This window comes from Tasmannia lanceolata, unplaced genomic scaffold, assembly GCF_043159265.1.
Source record: "Tasmannia lanceolata isolate RefF3 unplaced genomic scaffold, GAP_Taslan_0.1 ptg000023l, whole genome shotgun sequence".
Classification (NCBI taxonomy): Eukaryota; Viridiplantae; Streptophyta; class Magnoliopsida; order Canellales; family Winteraceae; genus Tasmannia; species Tasmannia lanceolata.
This window is the reverse complement of record NW_027518700.1, coordinates 30,798,526-30,805,753: the sequence shown is the minus strand read 5'-3', so window position 1 is coordinate 30,805,753 and position 7,228 is coordinate 30,798,526. Positions and strand designations below refer to the sequence as shown.

At 30.7% G+C, this 7,228-nt stretch overlaps 1 non-coding gene across 1 annotated transcript; it reads right to left on the bottom strand.

The window, feature by feature from the left end:
* Positions 1 to 278: 278 nt before the first annotated feature.
* Positions 279 to 397, bottom strand: LOC143856864 (5S ribosomal RNA). Its single transcript, XR_013238406.1, has one exon. It is a non-coding gene; the product is annotated as a 5S ribosomal RNA (ribosomal RNA).
* Between the last annotated feature and the right edge of the window lie 6,831 nt (positions 398 to 7,228).

Here is a 7,228-nt window from a genome sequence, read left to right as displayed (position 1 = left end):
ATGCGAGAAGAAGTTTGGATCTGGGCTATTTTGCATCGGCCAACCTCCTTCGCAATCCTTCTCAACAACAGGCTTTAACTTGCCAGGATCAGGGGGCTCCATCTGACGGATGGATAGGAGAGGTGATGCAAAAGAAGTTAAGCCAGAACAAGAGATTGAGGAAGGCTTCTCTAAACTGCCTCAATGCCGGACCAATTGGCTTCTACCAAAGTTCACGTTGAGAAAGAGACAGGGTGTGTGATGGTTGTATCATGTGTGTATTGCGCCCAAAAGTGACCGGGGTGCAACACGAGGACTTCCCAGGAGGTCACCCATCCTAGTACTACTCTCGCCCAAGCATGCTTAACTTCGGAGTTCTGATGGGATCCAGTGCATTTGTGCTGGTATGATCGATTAGATGATTTTGAATTAGGTATCTTTTGAGATGAGGATTAGATGGTTTTGAATTTTAGATTTAGTTGATCAAGGATGGAGATTGTAAAATGGAAAGTTTCTTATTTTAAAAACTTTATAAAACATCAATTTTTTAGACATAGAAAACCTCATAAATTGTGTGAAAGAACTTTTAGCTAAGTTTTGAGATGAGGATTAGACGGTATTCAATCTTTGATTTATTTGAACAAGGATGGAGATTCAAAAAATAAAATTTTTCATATTATATAAACTTTATAAAACATAAATCTTTTCGACATAGGAAATCCTAGAGATGATATCAACGAGCTTTTAGCCAAGTTTTGGGATGAGAATGAGAGGCTATTAAATCTTATTTTTAGTTGATGAAGGATGGTGATTGAAATAGAAAGTTTCTTATTTTAGAAACTTTATAAAACATCATTCTTTTAGACATAGGAGAACCTAGAGACGGTGTCAAGGAGCTTTTAGCCGGGTTTTGGGATGAGGATGTGATAATATTGAATCTAATATTTAGTTGATTAAGGATGGAGATTGAAAATATGGAAAGTTTATTATTTTAGAAACTTTGTAAAACATCCAACTTTTAGACATAAGAAACCCTAGTGATGATGTCAACGAGTTTTAAGCTAAGTTTTGGGATGAGAATAAGAGGGTATTGAATCTTAGATTTAGTTGATGAAGGATGGAGATTGAAAAATTAGAAAGTTTCATATTTTAGAAACTTTATAAAAATCCAACTTTTAGACATAGGAAACCCTAGAAATGGTGTCAAGGTGTTTTTAGCCAAGTTTTGGGATAAGGAAGAGATGGTGTCAAAGAGCCTTTAGTTAAGTTTTGAGATGATGATGAGATGAAATTGAATCTTTGATTTAGTTGATGAAGGATGGAGATTGAAGAAATCGAACGTTTCTTATTTTAGAAACTTTAAAAGACATCCATCTTTTAGACATCGGAAACCATAGAGATGGGGTGAAGGAGTTGGTATAAGTTTTGAGATAAGGATGAGATGGTATTAAATCTTAGATCTACTTTATAAAGGATGAAAATTGAAAAAATAGAAAGTTTCTTATTTTAGAAACTTTATAAAACATCCATCTTTTAGAAGTAAGAGACCCTAGAGACGGTGTCAAGGAGCTTCTAGCAATGTTTTTAGATGTATATGAGATGATATTGAATCTTAGATTTAGATGATGAAGAATGGAGATTGAAAAAATAGAAAGTTTCTTATTTTAGAAACTTTATAAAATATATTTTTTTACTTAGTAAACCCTAGAAAAGGTGTCAATGAGCTTTTATTCAAGTTTTGAGATTAGGGTGAGAAGGTATTAAATCTAAGATTTAGGTTGTAAATGATGGAGATTGAAAAAATAGGAAGTTTCTTATTTTAGAAACTTTATAAAACATCAATCTTTTAAACATAAGAAATCATAGAAATTGTGTGTCAATGAGCTTTTAGCCAAGTTTTGAGATTAGGATGAGATAGCATTGAATCTTAGATTTAGTTGATAAAGGATGAAGATTAAAAATATAAAAAAGTTTCTTATTTTAAAAACTTTATAAAACAACAATCTTTTGGACATAGGAGACCCTAGAGATGGTGTGAAGGAGCTTCTAGCTTAATTTTGGGATTATGATAAGATGGTTTTGAATCTTAGATTTAGTTGATCATGGATGGAGATTGATAAAATATAAAGTTTCTTATTTTAGAAACTTTATAAAGCATCTATCTTTTAGGAATAGGAAACCCTATAGATGATGTTAACGAGGTTTTAACCAAGTTTTGGATGAGAATGAGAGGGTAATGAATCTTAGATTTAGTTGAAGGATGGAGATTGAAAAAATTGAAAGTTTTCTAATTTTAGAACTTAATAAAACATCTATCTTTTAGACTTAGTAAACCTTAGAGATGGTGTCAAGGGGCTTTTAGCCAAGTTTCGAGATGAGGATGAGTTGGTATTAAATCTTAGATTTAGTTGATGAAGGATAGAGATCGAAAAAATAGAAAAGTTTCATACTTTAGAAACTTTATAAAACATCCATCTTTTAGACATATGAAACCCTAGAGATGGTGTCAGGAGCTTTTAGCTGAGTTTTGAGATGATGATTAGATGATATTGAATCTTAGAGTTAGTTTATGAAGGATGTGGACTAAAAAAATAAAAATTTTCTTATTTTAGAAACTTTATAAGACAGCCATCTTTTAGACATAGGAATCCGTAGAGATAGTGTCAAAGAGCTTTTCGCAAAGTTTTGTGATTATGGTGAGATGGTATTAAATCTTAGATTTAGTTTATAAAGGATGGAGGTTGAAAAAATAGAAAGTTTCTTATTTTAGAAACTTTATAAAACTCTTTGCTTTAGTTGATAAAGGATTGAGATTGTAAAAAGTAGAAAGTTTCTTATTTTATAAACTTTATAAAATATTCATCTTTTAAACATAAGAGATCTTAGAAATGGTGTGAAGAAGCTTTTCGCCTAATTTTGGGATGATGACAAGATGGTTTTGTATCTTAGATTTAGTTGATCATGGCTGGAGATTGAAAAAATAGAATGTTTCTTATTTTAGAAACGTTATAAAGCATCTATCTTTTAGACATAAGAAACCCTAGAGATAATGTCAACGAGATTTTAACCAAGTTTTGGGATGAGAATGTGAGGGTATTGAATCTTAGATTTAGTTGATGAAGGATGGAGATTGAAAAAATAGAAAGTTTCTTATTTTTGAAACTTTATAAACTATTAATCTCTTAGACTTAGTAAGCCCTAGAGATGGTGTAAATGAGCTTTTAGCCAAGTTTGGAGATTAGGTTGAGATGGTATTGAGTCTTCGATTTAGTTGATAAGGGATGGAGATTGAAAAAATAGAAAGTTTTTTATTTTAAAAACTTTATAAAACATCAATCTTTTAAGCATAGGAAACCCTAGAGATGATGTTAACGAGCTTTTAGCCAACTTTTGAGATGAGAATGAGAAGGGATTGAATCTTAGATTTAGTTGATTAATGATGGAGATTGAAAAAATAGAAAGTTTCTTGTTTTAGAAACTTTGTAAGATATCCATCTTTTAGACATATGAAACCCTGGAGATGTTGTCAAGTAGATTTCAGCCAAGTTTTGAGATGAGGATGAGATGGTATTGAATCTTAGATTTAGTTGATGAAGGATGAAGATTGAAAAAATAGAAAGTTTCTTATTTTAGAAACTTTATAAAACATCTGTCTTTTACATATAGGAAGCGCTAGAGATAATACCAACGAGCTTTTAGCCAAGTTTTAGGATCAGGATGATATGATTTTGAATCTTAGATTTAGTTACGACGGATGGAGATTGAAAAATTGAAAGTTTCATAGTTTAGAAACTATATAAAACATCAATCTTTTAGACATATGAAACCCTATAGAGAGTTTCTTGTTTTAGAAACTATATAAAATATCAATCTTTTAGCCAAGTTTTGATATGAGAATGAGATGGTATTGAATCTTATATTTAGTTGATGAAGGATGGATATTTAAAAAATAGAAAGTTTTTTATTTTAGAAACTTTATAACACATCCATCTTTTAGATATATGAAACCCTATATATGATGTCAACGTGCTATTAGCCAACTTTTGAAATGAGAATGAGAGGGTATTAAATCTTATATTTAGTTGATTAAGGATGGAGATTGAAAAAAAAGAAAGTTTTTTATTTTAGAAACTTTCAAAGACATCCATCTTTTAGACATTAGAAACCCTATAGATGGTGTCATGGGGCTTTTAGCTAAGTTTTGAAATGAGGATGAGATGGTATTGAATCTTAGATTTAGTTGATAAAGGATGGAGATTGAAAAAATAGAAAGTTTCTTATTTTATTAACTTTATAAAACATCCATCTTTTAGACATAGGAAACCCTATATATGGTGTCAAGGAACTTTTTGCCGTGTTTTGAAATGAGGATGAGATGATATTGAATCTTAGATTTAGTTGATGAAGAATAGAGATGTAAAAATTAGATGGTTTCTTATTTTAGAAACTTTGTAAGACATCTATCTTTTAGCAAAGGAAACGGATGGTGTAAAGGAGCTTTGAGCGATGTTTTGACATGAGGATGAGATGGTATTGAATCTTAGATTTAGTTGGTAAAGGATAGAAGTTGAAAAAATAGAAAGTTAGTTATTGTAAAAAGTTTAAAAATATTCATCTTTTAGACATATGAGACCCTAGAGACGGTGTCAATGAGCTTTTATCCATGTTTTGGGATGAGAATGAGTGAGTATTGAATCTTAGATTTAGTTGATTAATGATGGAGATTGTAAAAATAGAAAGTTTCTTATTTTAGAAACTTTATCAAATATCCATCTTTTAGACATAAGAAGCCCTGGAGATGATATCGACAAGGATTTAGCCATGTTTTGGGATGATAATGAGAGGGTATTGAATCTTAGATTTAGTTGATAAAGGATGGAGATTGAAAAAATAAATAAAAAACTTTATAAAATATCAATATTTTAAACTTAGTAAACCGTAAAGATGATGTCAAGGAGCTTTTAGCCAAGTTTTGAGATGAGGATGAGATGGTATTGAATCTTAGATTTAGTTGATGATGGATAGAGATTGAAAAAAGAGAAAGTTTATTATTTTAGAAACTTTATAAAACAAACATCTTTTAGACATAAGAAACCCAAGATATGCTGTCAAGGTGATTTTAGCTAAGTTTTGGGATGAGGTTGAGATGGTATTGAATCGTAGATTTAGTTGGAGAAGGATAGAGATTGAAAAACAGAAAGTTTATTATTTTAGAAACTTTATAAAACATCCACCTTTTAGACATAGGAAACCCTTTAGATGGTGTCCATGAGCTTTTAGCTAAGTTTTGAGATTATGATTAGATGGTATTGAATATTAGATTTAGTTTATTAAGGATGGAGATTGTAAAATACAAAGTGTCTTATTTTAGACACTTTATAAAACATCAATCTTTTAGACATAGGAAACCCCATAGATGGTGTCAAGGAGCTTTTTGTAAAGTTTTGAGATGGGGATGAGATGATATTGAATCTTCGATTTAGTTGATGAAGGATGGAGATTGAAAAAATAGAAAGTTTCTTATTTTTGAAACTTTATATGACATCAACCTTTTTGACATAGGAAACTCAAAAGATGGTGTCGTCGAGCTTTTAGCCAAGTTTTGAGATGTGGATGAGATGGTCTTGAATCTTAGAATTAGTTTATAAAGGATGAAGATTGAAAAAATAGAAAGTTTCTTATTTTAGAAACTTTACAAAACATCAGTCTTTTAGATGTAGGAGACCTTAGATACGGTGTCAAGGAGCTTTTTGTTATATTTTGGAATGAGGATGAGCTGATTTTGAATCTTAGATTTAGTAGATTAAGGATGGAGATTGAAAAATAGAAGGTTTCTGTTTTAGAAACTTTATAAAACATCCCTCTTTTAAACATAGGAAGCCCTAGAGATGATATCAACGAGCATTTAGCCAAGTCTTAGGATGAGAATGAGAGGGTATTGATTCTTAGATTTAGTTGATGAATGATGGAGATTGTAAAAATAGAAGGTTTCTTATTTTAGAAACTTTACAAAATCTCAATCTTTTTGACTTAATAAACCCTAGAGATGGTGTCAAAGAGCTTTTAGCCAAGTTTTGAGATGAGGATGATATGGTATTGAATTTTAGATTTAGTTTACGACGGGTGGAGATTGAAAAATATAAAGTTTCTTATTTTAGAAACTTTTTAAAACATCCATATTTTAGACATATGAAACCCTAGAGATGATGTCAACGAGCTTTTAGCCAAGTTTTGGGATCAGAATGAAAGGGTGTTGAATCTAAGATTTTGTTGATGAAGGATGGAGGTTGAAAAAATAGAAAGTTTCTTATTTTAGAAAATTTGTAAAACATCAATCTTTTAGACTTAGTAAATCATAGAGGTGGTTTAAAGAAAGTTTTAGCCAAGTTGTGAGACATAGGGAATCCTAGAGATGGGGTGAAGGAGCTTTTAACCAAGTTTTGAGGTGAATATGAGATAGTATTGAATCTTAAATTTAGTTGATAAAGAATGAAGATTGAAAAAATAGAAAGTTTCATATTTTAAAAACTTTGGAAAACATCCATCTTTTAGACATAGGTAACCCTAGAGATGGTATCAAGGAGCTAGCTAAGTTTTGAGATGAGGACGGGATGATATTGAATCTTACATTTAGTTGATGAAGGTTTAAGATTGAAAAAAATGAAAGTTTCTTATTTTAGAAACTGTATAAGACATCAATCTTTTAGACATAGGAAACTCTAGACACGGTTGATAAGGGATGAAGATTGAAAAAATAGATAGTTTCTTATTTTAGAAACTTTTTAAAACATCCATCTTTAGATATAGGGGACCATAGACACTGTGTCAAAGGGCTTTTAACCTTGTTTAGGGATTACGGTGAGATGATACTAAATCTTAGATTTAGTTGATGAAGGATTGAGATTGAAAAAAGAGAAAGTTTCTTCTTTTAGAAACTTTATAAAATATCCATCTTTTAGACATTGGAAGCCGTAGAGTGGATGTGAACGAGCTTTTAGCTAAGTTTTGGGATGGGAATGAGAGGGTATAAAATCTTAGATTTAGTTGATGAAAGATTTAGATTGAAAAAATAGAAAGTTTCTTATTTTAGAAAATTTATCAAACATCCATCTTTTAGACTTAGGAAGCCCTAGAGATGATATCATCGAGCATTTAGCCAAGTTTTGGGATGAGAATGAGAGGGTATTGAATCTTAGATTAGGTTGATGAAGGATGAAGATTGAAAAAATAGAAAGTTTCTTATTTGAGA